The following is a 20,352-nucleotide window of genomic DNA, read 5'->3' as shown; positions in this document are numbered from 1 at the left end:
TGATCCTTAGGGGTGCCTTTCAACTGGAGATATTCTGTGATTCTATGCCTATGCAAAAGGCAATTTCATCCACCCCATTATTCAATGTAACCATCATACTTGTCTGTTGAATTTAATGCCATTCAACTGTGTCAGGAATGGTCTCAGGACACACAATGCATCAAACCACTCTGCTGCTGTTTTGAAGATGAGGTGGCATTGCCATGGCCAACACTGGCTCGTCTCACTCCTTGAATCACAGTATCCAACCATCCACACACTCTCTATTTAAATATCCGAGGAAGTCGGGTCCAGGACAGAGACCTGAGACAGAGAAAAATACACACCTCTAACACTCAGCTCTCCTCATCCTAAATGTGGATACCTAAAACAGCTTAGATTAATTGCATGTAGCTATAGGGTCCAATGATCATAAAAAGAATCTAGGGAGAGTAGCTTTGATGTAGGCACTTACGCTGTAGATAAGAAAGTTGAGACAAATCTTATGACTGAAGTCTGCCTCAGGAGAGCTGGCATTCAGACAGATCTGAAGGCACAAACACTGGTTCAAAGGATGAGTTTTCAATGACATCATGATCTAATCTGTAAGTCTTTATTCAGTCCTGCCTTTTCTATTTGAATACTAAATAGAAGAATTAGAGATTTTGCTCAATGATAGCAATAAAAGTCATCAGGAGGGCTGATTTATAGAAAAATATTAAAATAACTAAATATGTATAGCTTGACTAAAGCCACTATTGAAAGGGAAATATGATAATTATCTACAAGCTCTGGAAGGATATACACAGTAAGGATTTCTTTAATAGGGTTTTTCAGTAAAATATAGCTAAGAATAATGTGATTATACCAAGCAAAGTAAAGTTTAGGCTGACAGGGAAAAATTCTTATAATGAAGTGCATTCTATTGTAGAAAAACCTTCCAAAGGAAATTGGCTGAAGTCCAATCACATCACAAAGCCTGTCCATGACTGGACAATGATCTGGAGAGGACAATCCTGCTGCAAGACGGACTAGATGACTCAACGGCACTTTTTAATTTTTAAATTCCTATCATTCTACTGTATTAAATAATCCAATAAGTCAAAGGGAAGAGGGAAATAGGCTTAGCAACAATTGCACAGCTGTTTCTTCTTCGAGGTCTGCAGGCTGCAATCAGTGCAAGACACACTGCACAGAGGGAGGAAACATCTGTATGTGGTCAGAGCACTGTGTTAATTCAGGCCTACAAAGTTGCACGCCCAATGTCCCCTTTTCCCCCTCTTAATACAATAACATTGCCAGAAGAATCGACCCTGTGTCGCAAATGTATCAATCATGATTTTTGCTGCACCAGCTACTCATAATTGGTTTAAGCTTTCTTGATCTCAGATGCCAACCGGTGTTAAACAAAACACAAAAAATACATAGCCTGCAGGCACATATTTCCACAGAAATAATGATCTACAAGGAGTGGGGCAACAATGTTTTCTTAAAGTTGCGATACTCATTTTTAAAGCCAGGCAACATTTTACTCATTAATTCTGAAGAGGCTTTGACATTTTATAACTAAAATATCTTGCTGAGAGTCTGTGCTAATACACAGTCTGTTTTCTGTTACAGTTAAGCCACAAGTAGCAAAAGCCCTCTTAAGAAATGACTACTCAATTTAACTGTGGATTTGATTTCGGTCTCCAGAAAATATTAGATGTATTTAATAGTATGTATATATATATATAAATATATTTTCTGAAGAAAGTGCTTTCAAGTGTAGAATTAGCTTTCCATGACTGATTTCAACTCGTTTTTCCACAGCAGTCACACTCTGTGATGCTGACCAAACCCCTTCACCCACTTCAGGGGAGAGATATGAGATTTCAGAGAATCTAGTTAGGATGTATAGCAGGAAACAATTTTTCTAAAAAAAAAAAAAAAAAAAAAAAAAAAAAAAAAAAGAATATTATATGAACATCATCTGAAGAATAAATCTGCATACCATAGGGTCTTTTGTTATGTTTTGTTTTATTTTTTGTCACGAGGGGCTTTTTGCCTCAAGTGCTCAATTAAGCATACAACAGCAGAGACAGGATTTCTGTTTTTCAAAAGAAGGAATATTAATGGAAATCTATGTCTGCATAACAAAGCAGTGATCAACAGCTCACAGTTTACACCATTCATTCTGAATTCACATTATTTCTCCCTGATTTCCTTCCCTTTTCCAATGAATTTCCCAAATGAGAACCCCAATTATTATTTTCCCACTTTCTTTCCTTTGTCAAAGGAGTTAGGAAAAAGCAAATATTACAATTTCATCACAAACAATCCTTCTAAATGCTTCTACATGTAAGACTTTTTTCTGTCATTTTAACACTCAACATAAAGCATGAACCTTTAACCAATGCAGCTGCTAATTCCTACTCCTGGAGACAGAGCTATGTCAATAAGGTGGCAGCTGTGACCCTGCAGCCCACCTGCACCTTGCCTCAGTGGAAGGAACCCACTGCTTTTAATGGATCTGAACTTTGAGAGAAAAACCGGCTGCAGCATTACGGTGCAAAGGGGCTGGGCACTCAGGGCTGCTGGATGGGGTTCTAAGAGCAGCCTGGGATGTGTAGATGATGGAAGATAATCCACAGGAAGGCACTGGGGCCCAAGGACCTGTCTGGGGACTGTACGGGTGTGGGTACGTGACCAGGGCAGCGGGCAGGGATAGGAAAAGGAGCAGACAGGGAACAGACTTAGTTGAAGCAGCATTTTACTATCTCCAAATGACCTCAAGGCAAAAGACACTGCCTACCACAATACCCTGAGAATGTGATGAACTCATTTCATCCTGCAGCTTTCTGGTGGACCTGGGCAGAGCTCTGTATGTAAATTCAGCAACAACGTCTCTGCTGCTGCCCTTGGGCTTGTTTTCTGCGTGATGTCTAAGCAAAGCAAAACCAAAAAACAAATAGCAAGACCTGAATACGATGAGACAGAGGAATGGAAAAGCTGATTAAAGCATTTTCCAAATGCCACACAGAGGAACAGATGAAGGAAGAAGTGGGATGAATCTAGTTTACCATTATGCACTTACTGAAACACTCAGCATTAGAAGTTTCTGAGGTCACTGATTCAGTGTGCTCACTTTTAGGAAATGAAAACTGATATGATTTCCTGCCACAAGCTCAGATTATTATGTAAAAGGTAATAGAAAAAAAAAAAAGAAAAAAAGAAAAACCCACAACAATTTTCCCACCCCCAAAAAATCCCCACAAACAAAAAGAAAAGCCATAAAAAATGATCTACCAACCAACTAAACAAACACCTGCCACACCAAACTGTCGCTGCTGACCTCGTTTCAGAGAGACAAGACACACTCTTTGAACGAGCGAAAAAAGTTGAAGTTTATTGTATACATCCCTTTACACAGAGTTTTATAAACCCTCCTGTATCTATCCCCTGTTGGTTGGTGACAAGCTGTCACCCCGTGGTAATTGGTCAGCCTCGGACAAGGTGTCTACATGTAAGAAAGGGTTGTTTGTGAGATACTGTTTTCATTCTTTGCCAAGACAGTTGGGATTGTTGAAAGAGGTGCAAGAAAACACTCTTAATCTGTAGAATTCTTTTGCTGGGAAATAAGTTGGTTTTTGCCATTGCAGGCTCCTCTTTTCAAAAAGAGCTGTAGCTTTCTCACGGCTATGTCAGTCCAGCTCAGGATTCAGACCATAAGGCCTATACAGGCCTACTGTCAGCCACCACACCAAACCACTTCTATTCAACTGAAAATAGTAACTTGAAGGCTAGAAAAGCATTTGGAGGCTTGGGATTTTGTATGTTAATAGTCCTACTTCAGCAGGATATCTAGAGGACCAGGTGGTGAAATAGGAAGGAAGAAGCTGGACAGAAATAAAAAGCATATAACAGCTGTCTTTGTTTTAGGGTAGGCAAAAAGGAAACCATCTCAGCTGGAGAAAGTAGGGAAGGCTCCAAATCAAAGGTGCACTTTTCAACTTCAAATTACTTCCCACCTCCTCACACCCACAGTGAGAGAAGTCGTGGGAAATTAAACTGCATGAAGATTGAGGGGAAAAAGCTTTCCTCTTTCTTAAAGTCTTCCAATTTGGAAGTCTGAGTTCTGAGTTTTAGGTTTAAATTGCGATCAGTAGCACCTCTTGCTTTGCTTTGAGATGCACATTTTAACCTACTGTCCTGAGGAGACTCTTTCAAGGTTTTGGATAGTTTTGAGTTCGGGGGATAAAGGACATAAAAGGGAGCACAAGGGTATAATCATCTCGTACTCACAAACATCTATGCAGGGTGTCCCAGGAATTGTTAGGAACTACTTCGGCTTTATGCGTGTAGTGGGTGATACATTCAGATCCTTGTAAAGCCAAAATACTCCTGGGCTCCCCCTCCATTTTCTAATATTGAGCAAATGTAACAATTATAGAGCATTTTCAAATTAGAAATGTTTACAAAAGACTACCAAAACTGGCTTGGCATTCTGAATTAGAAGAGGACTATTTGATTACAAATTAGATTCTTAGATAACTACATACAGAAATCCAGTAAGTTTATATGCATTGGTTGTTGCCACAATGTTGAAGTGCCTGTAAGTGCAATTGCATTACCCAATTAAGGCCCAAATTGTAAAATTTATTCATGGAGTGCAGGCATATCGTATTTTAAAATTGTTCCAATCAGTTAGATAACACTGCCTGTCTGCACAGGAAGCCATTCAACAGTTTTAGGATAAAAATCTTTCCAGTTTTTCTTTAGATCACAGAGTGGGTTGGATTTTTTTCAGCTTAAGCCTTCCTAAGACAAAGAGAACTAAATACTGAAAACGCTGTATAAATTTTGTTATTCAGAAAATGGGAGTTTAGAAGCGTATGTCTCACAACTTCACCAATGGTGAAGGCCTAGGTTCTTTAACCACCACAGAATCTTTAAACACCATCCCACGCGCAATCTTAAAATATGTTACGGTTCTCTTGCATTAGTTCCCTCTATGGGTTCAGGTAAAGAGAGAACAGTTGTCCACAAACTGTGAATTTTAAGATACAAGTAATTAATCAAGATTAATAATAAATATAAAAGACTAAAGAGTCCCATCTTTCACTTATGGAAGAAAGGCACACTCTGGCACACCAGCTTTTGAAAGATTTACAACCCAAGAATAGGATCACAAGGTCTGCTGGCTACACAGTGTTTTCGCATGACTGAAAGAGATTTTCTTGCCACTAATAACACCAGTTTAAATTTTAATGGAGCTGTTCTGAAGAAAAATAATTAACATATGGTTGACTTCCCATATATTAGAGAAAACAATAATAGCAACTAAATCAGTATCTTCTGTATAATTTCAGCTGTCTTGGTCATGATGAGTTGTGCATCTGACTCATCTCACAGACATGCATGACATAATGAGAACAAACACAAAGCGTGTGCAATGTCAAGGATTAGATTTTACCTAAGACAGAGGAAATAGGACCATATTACAAGGGACTACCTAGGAAGCAGCAGCCAGCCAACCATTACTTCTTTGAGTCACAGAAAATCCCTGACAGGTGGTTAATTGATAATAGTGTATCACAAGGCAATCTCTACGCTTTCGGCTTGATTGCTAGGCTTCAAGTGAGGGCACATAATCTTAGCTTTTCACAGTGCCTCAGTTTAAGGTGTCACTCTGAACACTTGGTTTACAAGCCCTTCATCCCTACAGAGTTAATTTTTTATAGGAAAATTTTATCTGCTACAAAGGGGGTTCAGAGCAATCTCAAGCTGTACCAGTGTCATAGAGAACTTCTTGGGATGTGATGTCCTACCAATTATAGCCACCAGCACAACACTAGTAATTGTCAAAGAGAAATCACGATACTGATTTCCATCCATCAAACAAGCTCTTGTCAGGACCTGCTAGCTGATGTTTAGGGATATTAGCTAAAATAAACAAAACAGGGAAATGATTAGTGGCATTGAGTCTGGCAGGCGGGTTCTTATCCTGGCAGACACTCGGCAGACTGTGGGTTCGACTTAGTCACAAAAGGAGGATGTGAAGAAGCCAAATCAGATAACAAAAATAGTCTGCAAAACACATGCTTCTACTTGGGATTGTATTTATTAACACAGCTATTCAAGCAGTCTTATTCTTAGAACAAGAACTAAAATAAACAGAACAATCCCAATCGTCAGAGTACGGCCCACCAATCACAAGGGTTCCTCCCTTTGAAGAAAAACAGAGGCATCTAAACAACCATTCATCCCTTGTCTAGGCCCCCCCAGTTTCAGTGGGACAAGGCAAGGAGTATATGGCAACTGGAATCCTGACTGAAATGGCTGGTGAAGAACCTAGAAGAGGATGGATTAAATCCAAGCTATGCCTGTATTACATTTCCACTCCATGTGGGGAGAGATCTGTAGTGCCAAAATGCAATGCCAAACATATCTAGGCTAAATCACTCTCTGAAGCTGTCCTCTTAGCTGGGGAGAACAAGCCTCCTAACTAACATCTGTAGGATCACATCTGGATTCATCCCACCACCATCTTGGCACAGCAGACGCTATAAAAACTTTGCATGCCAAAGGATTAATACACCCATCATTTAACTCAGATGTCCATAAAATGATTGCTGGGGTTCAGAAAATATGAGTGGCATAGTAGACAAACTTCTGCTTCCATCAATCAGCTTTTCATTAACATCATTCATCCCGTCCTCTATATTCTGAATAAAATCTGCTTTCTCTCTTTACCATGCAAATTCCTCTTACATAATAAATACCGCAACACAATAAATCCTTCAGTGTCCCTTTTTCTTCTAGGGAAACTGTCTCTGCACTGCTTTATGCTGAAAAGGTTTTTCAGACCTCAGCACAGACATTAACTGTGGTATTTCCTTCCTGTGCAACGTCCAAAGACTGTCTTTTTTCATTTTCTCCCTGGTAAGGAAAGGTATTGCCATCAAAGATCTTTGTCTTTACCCGTCGGCCTCTGAATGACTGCATGGATGAAAGCTCCTCCTAGGATTACCCTAGTTACAAGAAGCCTAACTTAGAGACCTTCCTCCAAAATGAATGAGGCATGAATGGTAGGCTCTTTTGAGGAGGCTTTTTGTTTCCTTGCTCACCTCTTTCATTCCCTAATCTGAAAGATTTTCAGACATCATCTAAAAAGAAAAAAAAAAATCAACAAATGAAAGCTCACCCTGTTAGGGGCTTTCAGCTATAGAAACAGTGTATAAAAATAAAATAACCTTGAACTCTTTTCTTCTAGGAATATTGCCACAGCCATAAAGTGTGATCCTCTCCTCATGGAAAATGGGTGAATTTAAGAAATAAAATCGAAGCTTGGATCCATCTCTAATTTTCATTCATTGATTATTTATCTATACAGTGTAGGAAACACTAAAAACCTCTGTGCTCATATGATGGCAACCATCTGTAAGCAAAAGGACATTATCTGAATGTAAGAAAGAAAAGACAACAGAAGAACCTGCTCCTGTAGTAATTGCTGTCTACTGTTACAGTGTTATTTTGAGTTGTCAAAACTTGAGACCTAAAATAAACCCCACCAAGTTTTCTTCAATGTTTTCTGTGTCGCACTACCTCTGTTCTGAACCACCTTCATAAATTCAAATTCCTCAACAGCCTTGTTACTGACTTCCAGGGAAAATGCCAGAGAGATTTAATATGCAGCTCCAAGACACTTCCTTACCCTGCATTATTACCTCCTCTACTGCAAGAACACTGCTTCTCCTGGGAAGAATTTGATTTCCTTACTTATCAACACCTTCCTCTGCACGTCAGCATGCTTCCTCTCACTCTCCCTCAGTCACATAGTAAAAAAAAGACCTGGAAAAGGTGAAGTGTTGTATGTGTTAATGAAAGGCTGATTAGGAATTGACTGCTAATAGAATAGATGCTGCATCCCATATTGCTGTGGGATTTGCTACCAGCTATCAAGCCAGAACACATGTGCACAGGTAGCAAATACACCATGGAGAGGCACTTGTGCACCTCGCTATTAGCCTGAAACAGATTTTCCAGCATCCAAGCAGTGACCCGTTAATAGCTTACATAATGGAAACCAGCACCAAAATGAGTCAGTGTGCTTGGCAAATTCAGGTCATTAACCATGAGAAAGTGCTTCAAGTAGATCAAGGGAGAAACACACCCCAGAGAACGTTAAATAGAGAAGTCTTATTAGCAAGGAGTAAACAGGTGCAATATCCCTCTAGATTTGGTAGGATGCACCCTCTCATTTCCCACGGAGAATTCCTGTCTGAAAGACTAGGTCCCACTTCTCACAACAGAGAACAAGCTGGATTCTTGACATCCCTTCTCAAGTACCCGCTCGCCAAAAGGGAGCTCTGTAAGCAATAAGCAGGAAGATGATGTATGTACATTGCTCCTACAGCTGCAGACTCACCACCGTGCCAACACAGCAGGAGCACACAGAGATTAGGAGCAATCCATGCACGGATCCATACTGTACCCAGTCGATAAGGAAAGACTGGGGCCCTCCTGGAGGCACTCCAAGGATCTGCAAGCCAACTGGGCTTCACTAGCTGGTGGCCATGGTTCTTTTCAGCAGGAAGTCGGACCAAAAGTAAAACAGGTGAGTTTTTTACTACCACATCCCCAGCCAAAAAAAATCCCACCAAGCCAAACTCCAAACCTGAAGCTACAGACAGGTCATTCCAGTTAACAATGTCACCAAAAAAAAAAAAAAAAATTGAGAAACAAAATTGAGATAGTTTTATGCCAGGGCTGCAACTGTTCCACTTCAGCAGCGGTGACAACTCGTGGGCAATATTTGCACATGGAGCAGAAATTGCATTATAATGGTGGTCGCGTACCAGCCTGAAATATCTGCAGAGGCACTTACACCACAGTTTTGGAAAACCTGGTCTAAATGTTTTGACCATTTGAACCAGATATTTCAAACTCAAAAAAAAAAAAAAAAATTAATATTTTAGGTTTTTTTAAAGGTGAAGAAATGTAAGACAAAAATGCAGGTTTCCTCTGACCCAAACTGGCATTTATCATGTTCTACATGAAAATACAAATCAAAGCATATTTCATGTTAACCCAAAATGGTTTTGTTTTTTTTTTTAAAGCATGGCTTAACAAGTTTTTTTAAAACTTAATTGCCTGCAATGCAGTATAAAGAGTACATGAAGAGTACACTTGGTTCTATGTCAAACTGCTTAAATCATAGGTTTTCCAGAGACACAGTTTCCAGGATATACTGAAGCTCCTTGAAAAACTTACATTTCATACTTTCAGCAGTCCTCCACTTCTGTTCAGGCTTCTCAGCCCTTGGCTTTATCCTAGAGATATGACATATATGTAGCACTTCTCCATATTTCATTTTTATGAAATTGAAGTGACTCCTTTGATATAAAATATGTAATTTCTTCTCATAAAAGGCCAATACAAGGGCCATTTGACAGGCCAGGATGTTGCAGTACTGTTTGAGATGCCTATCGCAGCAAGCAAGTCTGGCACTACACACAATGCTCACTTGGCTTCATTTTCTTATCTATTTTATGTGCACCAACAGCTGGAGACGGGCGTGTAGAGGCTTTCACCTTCTGCGGCACATCTAAAAAAGTACACAACCAAAATCTATGCAGCTGTGAATGCCAGAAAGCCATCTGTATACAAGTTAATTGCTTTTGGTTTGAATGGTTTCCATTTTTATCCTGCCATCTACATTTGCACCTATTCAGTGGTTCAATTTGGACGCAGCAGGGACATGAACCATGCTCCAAACCAGCTCTTCTATCTCCCAGGCCAGCTTCACTGCAACCCTTCCCTCAAAATCTCTTTCCCTCCTTTGAGCATTTTCTTCCATCTGTCTCAGAAATTAAGCAAACAAGCCAAAGGAATGCTATGTACACCAACACTTCTGTGGAGTGCATTACTAGACTGAGTGGATGACAGAAGGAAAGCAGAGACTTATTTTCTGGTTTCCCAACCCCACATACTTTCTGGTGACAAAAATGAGCTGTTCAGATGCAACAAATTCAGCTCTGAGTAGAAGGAACAGCAATGTCAGCCTATGAAGCACCCGATTGCTTTGAAAAACAACCAGCTGTTCATTTTGTTCATTAAATCTGTATTTACACATACGTATGCATGTACAATAGATTACAATGCAAATTTTATACCAAAAAAAATCTCTGACATCTACTTAAAATCTTGCTCCTAATTACAGATGTGATTCAGACCAGTGATGTACTTCTAATTAGCAAAAATAAGCAGTCCTGTTTTCCTTGGAGGAAATGAGTATGGCCTAACTAGGGAAAATTAAACTAAAGCTAACACTAAACACTTTTGCTTTGTACCCTCTAAACAGTTTTTGTTAGCTCTGACAGATCTTTATTAATGACCCTACATCAATATTATCTAAGCAAATCCACTATTTTCTTCAAATATCTTCATCTGTGCATCTCAGAATGTCGCTTCTGTCAGATTGAGAGCAGAGATGGAAGCTTGCAATATTTACTGGAAAGAAAACAAGTACATGGAAATGCTACTAAAGAAACACGCATAAGAACTTTTTTGTATTTACAGAAAATGTTCTCAAAAAAAATAGAGCCATGCCATCCAAATCTATCCCTTTGTAAATATAGAAGTCTTTTAAGCATTGCTTGGTGGCTGTGAGAAAGATAACAGCCTTGCTGTAAGTCACTGTGGCCTTCTAGGTGGTATAACTAAACTGAAACACTATTTATTGTGACCTTTCCTGTTTACTTTACAGTTACTGGTCAAAAGTACAGTGTCACCCTGCAGACACACATAATCAACTTTATTTTCCAATCTAATTGAGAAATGGAACTGTTAATGTCAAGAAACATGAAGGAAAAGCTGCTCCACTGAACCTGCTTGGTCTAGCTACCTGGTGTTAGACTGTTGTGATAAAAAACTGCTCTGCACACACTCAAAGGAGCCCAGGGGATCATCAGTTTGCAAGGAGGACCCAGATCTTTTCCTGCCCCATTTCCCCCATTCCACCACTGGAGTCCTGCTATCTGCAGCACACAGTGAGCCTGGAGGCACCATGGCAGCTCAGGGAGCCCCAACACCCCTGAGAGACATCAGCCCTGACCCAGCCCCGAAAAGGCAGCTTTCACCTTGGGGCCCAGAGGAGCCACCCATTAGCAGAATTCCATGGGAGAGGCTCTTTGGGTCACCCCATAGCCTGTCCCAATGGGCAAGGCCACCAGAGGAGGTGGCTACCACAGGGACCAGGGGAGTCCTAGCCAGATGCTGGAGGGACTGGAGGACTTGGGTGTAGATTGGGACACCTGTGTGGAGAAAGAGGATCCAGCACCAGCAACTGGGACATGGAAAACCAGCTGCCAGGGGTCTGTAGTGTGCACTTGTGTCCATGTCTGTGTGTCAGGACATTTGATCTGGAAGCTGGACCAAAACAGACGCTTTGGCAGCTTGTATGTCCACGTGCCAGCACCAGCAGAGAGAGGATATTTAGGGAACAGTGACTGTCCATATTGTACATGCATACAAATGATATGCTCCCCAATAAGAGGTGTAAGTCCTAGGCAGCCAGCAAGTGGAGTAGGATGTGGTCATGGTTGCTGTACAAGGTTGCATGAGTACAAAGTGAATCTGTGGATCTGTGCAGCTGGACGTGTATATAATGTGTATAACATATAATATTGTATACAGTATAATATATAATGTATATAATATACATTGCATGTGTGTGTGCCTACTAGCACACTCCTGCAGGAATACAGCCTGGCCCCACTGCTGCTTGGACCCAGAGACATGCAGCTCTGGCATCTTCATCTTAACTGAACTGCTGGATTCAGCCTCCCATAACACTTGGAAGTTTCCAATAAAGGTGCTATCCATCACACATAAACTAACATTTATTTGGAAATAAAGGGATGTAACAGAACTGGTAATTTTCCAACAAACAATGTGATCATGACCCTCTCACAGTAGCTGTGACACAAGACAGAAAGTCCAGACTGAAAGATGGTCATGCAGTATCCAAAGGAGCTGTTGTTTAGAAACAGTGACCTTTTTTTTGGGTCAAAAAAGTACATTAATTGCCTAACATCTGCTCATGCTGTCTTCTGTCATTTCCTTGTCTACACACAGCAGCACATTCTTCTAATCAGCACCAAAACAAAAAGCAAAGGAGCGGTTTCAGGTCAGACCATTGCATCACAGCACAGGCTTAACTTTATTTATTGGTTCATTTAAAACTAAATTTCAGCATATACTAATAGATAAGGAAACATACTCTCCTATGTAAGAATAATGGACAATTTTAACACAATTTATGACCTATTCTATTTCTCCTGTCTGCAGTAACAGGGAACTTCAAGAGCAACAGGTCATCAGAGTCTAATATTTAGGGATGACTCAAAGACAGATAATCTGATCTGCCTCACAACAGCCTTACGCTTCACCTACTTTAACAGAGCTACTTCTAATTTGTACCAAAACAAGATCAGCATCAGGTCCCTGGATTCCAGCAACAAAATGTCCCACAGCACCAAGACAATGTTATAAAGTATCATATACCACATACACTTCAGGTAAACAAAGCCCTTTGGCAAAGTAAACAATAAATGACCAGAGAGGATTACAGCTGTTGGCTTCATGATTTCCACTATATGGAAAAAACCTAATTTTTTTGAATACAGACAGTGCCTAACACGTTTTTTCCCCTCTGGACAGGAGGGAAGAAATTTCCACACCATGGAAAACAACAGCACTGGCTGAATAAAGGAGAGTCTACAAAGACATCATGAATTAGCGGAAAAGTACTTTGGAAAGATAAGATATTAAACATTTTCTGTGGGGAATAAGAACACTGGAGATTATTTACTTTGCTTTAATTACTTTGGCACACTGCTAGATTGGTTTTTGTACATTACTGGATTTCCATACCATCATTTAACAAATGCAAAGAAGTGAGTTCATGTTCTGAATATTTAAAGTTCACCCTATCCATATTATCTTGTCCTGTGCTGGAGTTTCTGCCATTCATTTCACAAATAAATAAGAGGGCTACAGCTTCACTTTAAAAATTATTATTACTACAGCGATGCAAGCAGCACCCTTAATTTCTGGGTATGTCTTTCTCACTTGCCTTGCACCTATCTAGATGCGTTCTGACCAGACTTCATTGTTAACATATACAATATCAAAGCAAGGATAAACATCAAGTTTCATTTATGTTTTCGATCTAGATTGCATTAGGTCATCCTCCACTCTTCTGAACATTTCACTTTGATGGAAAACTGATAATAAGACGATTTCCAAAGGGTTATAACTTATAAAAACACAGTGTAACATTTGTAAGAAGTTTTCTTGAAGGCTTTATGAAGTGTTTAATAGTCTTTATAGTTACAGACCATATTACTGAACAACACTAATAAAATAGCAGTTTTAGGCTCTCCAATTACTAGAGCACAAATAAACTTATGATATATTAAAAAAATCACTAGTCCCACTGTTTTGATACTAACATGGGATTTATGAGAGCCTGCGCTGAAATAAAGATCCTGTCCTTTCCTTGGTTCTTTCTTATTGCAAACTGTTTAAAGAATGCCATTTACAGGAAATCCAAAATTCTCCTTCCTTGAAAAGAGCTGTCTGTACTTAAAACAACTGCAAACAATCCCACTTCAGTACATCTAAACAAACAACAGTTTATTCAAGAACAAAACAGAGGTTAGCAACTGGATTTTCACCTGGAATTTTCCCAAACTAATTTGCCACATTTTATTTTATGTTAGGAGGTTTGGCCAGGAGTATGGTTAAAGAGCTTTGGACTTCACTGCAGCACTGACAGAGCAGGGATTTTTCTTTTCTCTTCTCTATGTCTGCAGTACCTAAGATTCTCTTCTCCACAAACATGAAAATTCCAAAAATAACGAATATCATTATAATAATAAAGTGAGAACTGACCAAACAGTAAATACCCATGCAGCAATAAAAAATTCAAATATTTGATGCCTGAAGGATTACTCCACGCAACATGACAACAGAGTTAATTTAAAGCCAACTGGGAGAAATTAAAAGGCTCAGGTTAATTATTGCTTTATGGCTGAGCTGGAGGCATGAAAAACAGAGCAACTGAGAAGAGCATGGAGATAAGCAACCAGGGTTTCAGCCTGCCTCCTCCCTCCTCCTCATCTGCTCTCAGGCCAGGCACCACGACAGGGCTCTTCAGCAAGCAAAGAGGCCACTTGAGAAGTCCCTCTCTTCCAATAGCTCCTCTCTCTGCTCTGCCCTTCGCTGCACACCCCATTCCCAGTGTGCCCATCCTTCATGGCACAAGGCAGAGTCCCACCAAGCCAGCCCCTGAGATCCTCCCTGCCACTGCTACCAAAGCACAAGGCAATGCAAAACTGGCAAAACCAGGAAACAGTATAGACGTGGCAATTTGTGAAGGAGGTGTTGAGAAAGATGGTTCACTGTCGAGAGAAAGGAAAACAGCAAAGGTTCTGGGTGACAGGCATTTATAAGGTTCTTCATCAAAAATATGAGCTTTGCAGCACTCTGTGATAGAAACATGAAACCAAACAACAATTTACTGGCTTACAGCAAGCAAAGCAGGAAAGAATGAACCCAGAAAGATGGTAAAACACATAGTTTTTAATATATCCCTACATATTTGAGTACCGGGACTCTGAAAATACTAGTTACAGTTAACAGCTCATTACATATTACTAAGAAGATAACATTTGCTGTTAAAGTGAAAATGTTTGTTTGAAATGAGTTTGAAACATGTAGGAAGCTGATATCTTGCTAGCCACATATTTAAATTTTTATGTAAGAGGAACCAAAATCTTCACATTTAAAGGATGCACATTTGGATACTATGACAGGTTATACTCTCCAGCAAAATTTAAGAACCTCAGGAGAGGATTAGGGATTAGACAGACCTTTTTATTAAATTTTAAATGAGAGCTGGAAGACAAAGAGTATCTAGTGATTATAAAATCCCTTCCAAGTGGGAAAAAACCCACATATCTGTAAATGACTAGGGCTTCCTGAAGGAAACTGCAGATCAGATACCAAGATATTTCCTTGCTAAGAGAGTGAATAATTCAGTTACCAGTCATTGATCTCCGAAATGGCTATGATCCATCTGCTAAGATCAGGGAATTACAAGTTTGTGTATTAACTCCTGCCTTTTTCATATTTGAATAATAGAGCCTGTGCCAAAAATCAAGGACTTGCAGGAGGTTCAAGGACAGTATCAATTATTGTCTTCAGTGACAAGGCATTAGTTTGCAAGGCTTTACAGAAGGCAGCCTAAAAGTTCTGAGTACTGCAACTTCATGACCTAGAAAACAACATCATCTATGTTTAAGGTGAAATTTAAGCCCTCAATTAACTTAAATTTAAATTCACAAACCTGGATGCCCAAGGAGCTTAGTTTGATCAGCAGACTCTTCAGATTCCTTCAATATGCACCTTAGCCAGCAGCTTCCTCAATTTTTTAGCGGAGCTGTATGATGCTGTAGTGGAATGGTCTCCTGCCCACCATCAGGTCTGGCAGAATTTGGTACTTCTGTTGACAACAAATGCTCCAGAGCTGGGTAGGAGTTGCCAAGGAGAGCTCAGCAATTTCTCATTGTTAATCCCAACAGCAGCACTGACTCTGATTAGCTCTCAGGGGAACCCAGCTGAAGATCATCTCCTCCAAGCTGAACAGAAGAAATCATCAACAGGTGATGTGTAATTGTACTTCTGGTGAAATAAAGCCTCAAGGACAGCACTGCTTTTTCTCTCTATCATGCTGTTGTAGATGTATGGACAGACAGACAAAAAGCACTACTGTCGATTTATATTTTATATTAGTTTAATGATTATTTATAAAAAGAAGGTTTAAAATTCCAGTAGCATTAATCATAACATTCTATATATTATTCACACATATATGCTCTACAAAAAAACCCCAAATGCACACAAATGGCAACCCACAACTCCCAACAAAATTGCTTCATAAAGGACATATCCTCAAAGTATATATATGTTACATTTGAAGATTTCTTTTCATTTTTAAAAATAAAAATAAATACTAAAAGTTGCATTATAATATGCTTTCGTCTCAGAAACAAATTCTGGAGAAAATTACATACAAGATGAAGCTGTGAAACATGGGGGTTTTTCAGCCTTTAGAAAAGAATGCTAAGCAGAGGTTTTACTGCTGTCTATAGCTACCTAAAAGGAGGGTATAGAGGAAAAAAAAAGACAAATTCTTCCCAAAGATTCAAGGTGGCAACACAAAAGGCAACAAACACACTGTGATAAGGGACATTCTCACTGAATATAAAGGTAATAAAAATTATTAAATTTTTAGAAAAATTTCCAAAAGAAGGGTCATACAATGGCAGAATTGCCTTCCGTACCCACAAAAGTTGGAATATCCATCCTTGGAAGGGCTCAAGATCCAACTAATGGTCTGAGTTATTTGATCAAGAAGGCCCTGCTTTAATAAGCAGTTCAACCAGACGAACTTCAGAGATCCATTGAAACCTTAAACAGTTCTGATTCCATGATTTTTTGAGCCAAGTAAAATAAAACTGTAGGGAAAAGGCTGTTCAAAGAGTCTGATCTTTTGTGATACTTCAAAAAAAGAAAAAAATCATGTAAAATTACAGCAGTTTACTGCCGCTAATATTGTTCTGCATCTAATATAATGGAAATGGACCTCTATTGCATAAATTATACATGACAGAACATTAGGTCTTTAAATAACATAGTGAACATCAGAGATCAAGCAGGAAAGTCATTCTTCAGGCTCCCACTAACAGGAATCAAAACCACAGTGTGCATCTTCCCCATAATTCCACTGGATTAGACATCTCATAAGCAGGCCCTTTGAGCCATGAAAGGGGAACAGACCCCACTCTGACACTTCTTCCTAGAACTGGTGATTTAAAGCACTTCAAAGTGAAAAATGACACCATTTACATCTTGAGACTCCCAAATGCTGGCTGACACCCAAGACTGAGATGGAGGCTTTGGAGCTAAAAGTTCATGTGTTACAAATGAGCTAAAGGACACAACTTTATACATAAAAGAAAGAAGATAAAAGAGGTTTAAAGTAACTTGGGCATGAGGTCCAGAAAAGAACATGGAATATATATTTGCCCATAGTTTACAATTTCACTTCTGCTTTATCCAGCTTTCAAGAAATGTACCCCACCTGCAGTATTTTGGCCCTGGACAAAGGGCCTGAATGCTGCAGAGCCTGGCTGTGCTCCCACCTTGCCAACACGGAGGTCCAAGCTCAAGGCCCCACTCCCCCTTTAGATGGCAACACCACAAAAGTAACTGCAGCTGCTCTAAATGTTAGCATTGTTAACTGTTTCACTGCTCTTCAAGACACATACTGCAGGGTTTCACACGTCTGCAAGTCAAGACAACCACTGCCAAAACCAGAAGGTTCAAAGCCTCCCAGTGCATGGGAATTTCTTTAGCACAACACTCACTTCTCCCAAGATCAAGTAAACCTAAAGTCTGGCACCCTGACCTCATCAGAACAGTGCAAAATCAATTTATTTAAATGGAAAATAAGTACTCAAAGATCAAGTATCCTAGCTGTAACTCCACATATTTTATTTAAGGAACCCTGGTATGATAAAATTCTAAAATGAGACACAATTCTTAATCTGCCACATCAAAAGCATGACTGCTTTCTAAACCCTTGACGAGGAAACCAGTTTGAGCACAAGAAGCCTGGGTTAAGAGTTACAAGGCTCTTATTTCTGCTGTCACAAGTGCTGACTGAAACTGTACGTGCTGAAATGAAACCACAAGATCAAAGAAGTAAGTTTCACAGTGAAGTCTGAAGGACAGCATTCCCATCCTGTGCAAGACACGTAGTGGCTGGCAAAGCTGCATCTCCAACACAAACAAGCTCCAGCTCAGGAGAACTAAGGAGAAGGAACACAGTGGATGGTGCTAACTTATTCCTTCAACTACCACAATCAGTGCCACCACCGCAGCAACCGGGAAAGAACTCCCTAGACATAGAAACAAAAATACTTTAAACTGATCCTATTCCTCATGAGACATTTTTCTGGTTAGACTTCGAAGATGCTGAGGAATTTGGCTTCCAGAGCAAGTGGGCAGCACTGTGTAAGCAAATGGACAGGAATGGAGCTCATATCATGAAAATGAGGAAAGCATCTTTACATGCTGATTTATTACATTAACTGAAAAATACTTTTAAGTCAGGATTGGTGTGGAAAAAAAACCAAAATCCTGTGGGGATCTTTGAAAAGGAATTCTGTTGGGATCTAAAAGCTACTTGAAATAAATTAATTAAGAACATAAAGAAAGAACAGTGAATGAGTCCACTGAACTTCTAAGTGCCCACACTACACAATTGGAAAGAAACTGGAGAAGCCAGATATCTATAGAAACTATTATTTAATTGGAGTAACAGAGACCTGGATAACACTTGTGGGAGTATGAAGAGGCATTGCTCTTTCAAAAGAGTTGGTGCTGCATTGTACATTAAGAACACACAGAACTGATGTAGTTTCAGGCCACAGGGAGATTAAGATCTTGAGGAAACTTCCATGTAATGATTGCAAAGTTAGAGATGAAAAAAACAGGAACACTCCCATGGTGAGGATCTGTTGCAAAGCACCAAACCAGGGAGATCAGGGAGAAAGGACTTTTCAAAACACTGCAAGAACCATCCAGAGTACAGGACTGGAATAGTATGTATTTTAAGTACTCCCACATCTGGGAGTAGTTGAGAAAGAAATACATCAGGACATTTTGTTCTGCAAAAATTCAAAATAAACTGAAGTCAGCTTTTGACACAGAAGGTAAAGAGTGCAGTTTAATAACGGGAGGAGGAGAATAGGATGGTTCATTTAATGTCACTATAAAGTAGGAGAGTTCACAATCCTGAGGATGCAAAACCACAAAACAGCAAAACATTTTTCAACAGCAGGTTTATTTTAATTATTAAAGCACTAACATGGGTGCTGTCTAGTTAAAGAAACCCTCAGAACACATTTGCTGAAATCACAACGGAGCAGCATATTGTGTAGGGCTCCACGGGGTTGTGTTTAGGTCCAGTGCCACTCAATCTTTAAATCTATGGTTTCAGTAGTGGAATAGAAGTTATGTTTATGAAATTCTCAGACAATACTGAGCTCTAAGAGACTGCAAGCATCTTTGAAGGCAGGATGAGAAATCAGAATGACATGGGTAAACTGGAGAGATGAAATGAGATACCAGTCCATATTGCAAACTAATTATTTTTACAGTTAATGGAGGACAAGTCAATACAGTTATTGGTGTTTGGGGACCTAAATGAGACTCTTCATCTGACCCTCAGTAAGGCATGTCCAATTGGCCAGGCTCCATTGACTAGGTCGGGAATTTAGTGACACTGCTAACATATGATGTACATTTAGGCACCTACAATCAAATGTTTATAATCTGATGCTGGTCCAAGCTACAGTTTAGGGTGGCATAGGAGTCAGTTAGTAAGAACAGATGCAAAGTACTTGGGTATCTTAATAATTAACGGTATAATTAATTGCATAAATAATGATGTGTATAAATGCAGGAGGAACTACTTTTTCAGTTGCATTTCTGTAGATCTCAAGCAATGAATATCTATCTTACTGTATATTGCATAAATACACAATACCATTAAAAAGCTACAGCATTAGTGAAGTAATCCTGAACAGAGTGCTTTTACATTCAGTTTGGGGCATCACACTCCAAGAAAGATGCAGAACAATTACAGAGACAGATTTCTAGAAAACATAACCTGTGAGGAGACATGGACAGAATGGGGATTGTTTCATGTATGCAAAAAGACATCAAGAAGGAGATCTGTAAGTTGCTATATACCAAACTGGCTGCTGAAAATAATAAGCATCCACAAAAGACAGAGTGATAAGCAACATGTTCAAACTGCAGTAAGAAAGACTTTTATTTGTAACTGTAAGAACTGTGCCACACTGGAATAGAATGTTTTTAAGAATGAACCAGGGATCTGACAGAATATAACTGATCCTGCCTTGGGGTACCAGGATAGCCTAAAAGATTTCTGAATTTCTTTTCCATGAGTGCTCTCAGGAGTTAACAAAATTCAGAGCTACTCATCCCTAGGTCAGATGCACAATTGTGTGTGCCAATGATATTCAGCAATTCCCAGGGCCAGTTCACAGAGGAACAGCTGTCAGATTGATTTTTTTTTTTCCCTGGCACTTCATAAGGGTTGGAACTCGAGGCAGACATGCAACAATCACCACATCTTCACACAATACGCCCTCTCAGAATCCCAACACAGACTCCAGAACTATTAGCAGCAGCAAAGGAGCACCACTGCACTCCCTTCTGCCTTCTTGC

At 39.6% G+C, this 20,352-nt stretch overlaps 1 protein-coding gene across 5 annotated transcripts in view; it reads right to left on the bottom strand.

Moving 5' to 3' along the window:
- Positions 1–20,352, bottom strand: part of ENOX1 (ecto-NOX disulfide-thiol exchanger 1) — a 360,099-nt gene that overhangs the window by 296,077 nt on the left and 43,670 nt on the right. Inside the window, exon 2 of one of the 5 annotated variants that reach the window (XM_063392149.1) lies at positions 15,377–15,668. The exons of the other annotated variants lie outside the window; for them this stretch is intronic. The gene's annotated coding sequence lies outside the window, so the exon portion shown is untranslated. The remainder of the gene's footprint in view (positions 1–15,376; positions 15,669–20,352) is intronic. 5 annotated transcript variants of the gene reach the window in all.

This window comes from Prinia subflava, chromosome 3, assembly GCF_021018805.1.
Source record: "Prinia subflava isolate CZ2003 ecotype Zambia chromosome 3, Cam_Psub_1.2, whole genome shotgun sequence".
Lineage (NCBI taxonomy): Eukaryota > Metazoa > Chordata > Aves > Passeriformes > Cisticolidae > Prinia > Prinia subflava.
This window is presented reverse-complemented; position numbering and strand designations above follow the sequence as displayed.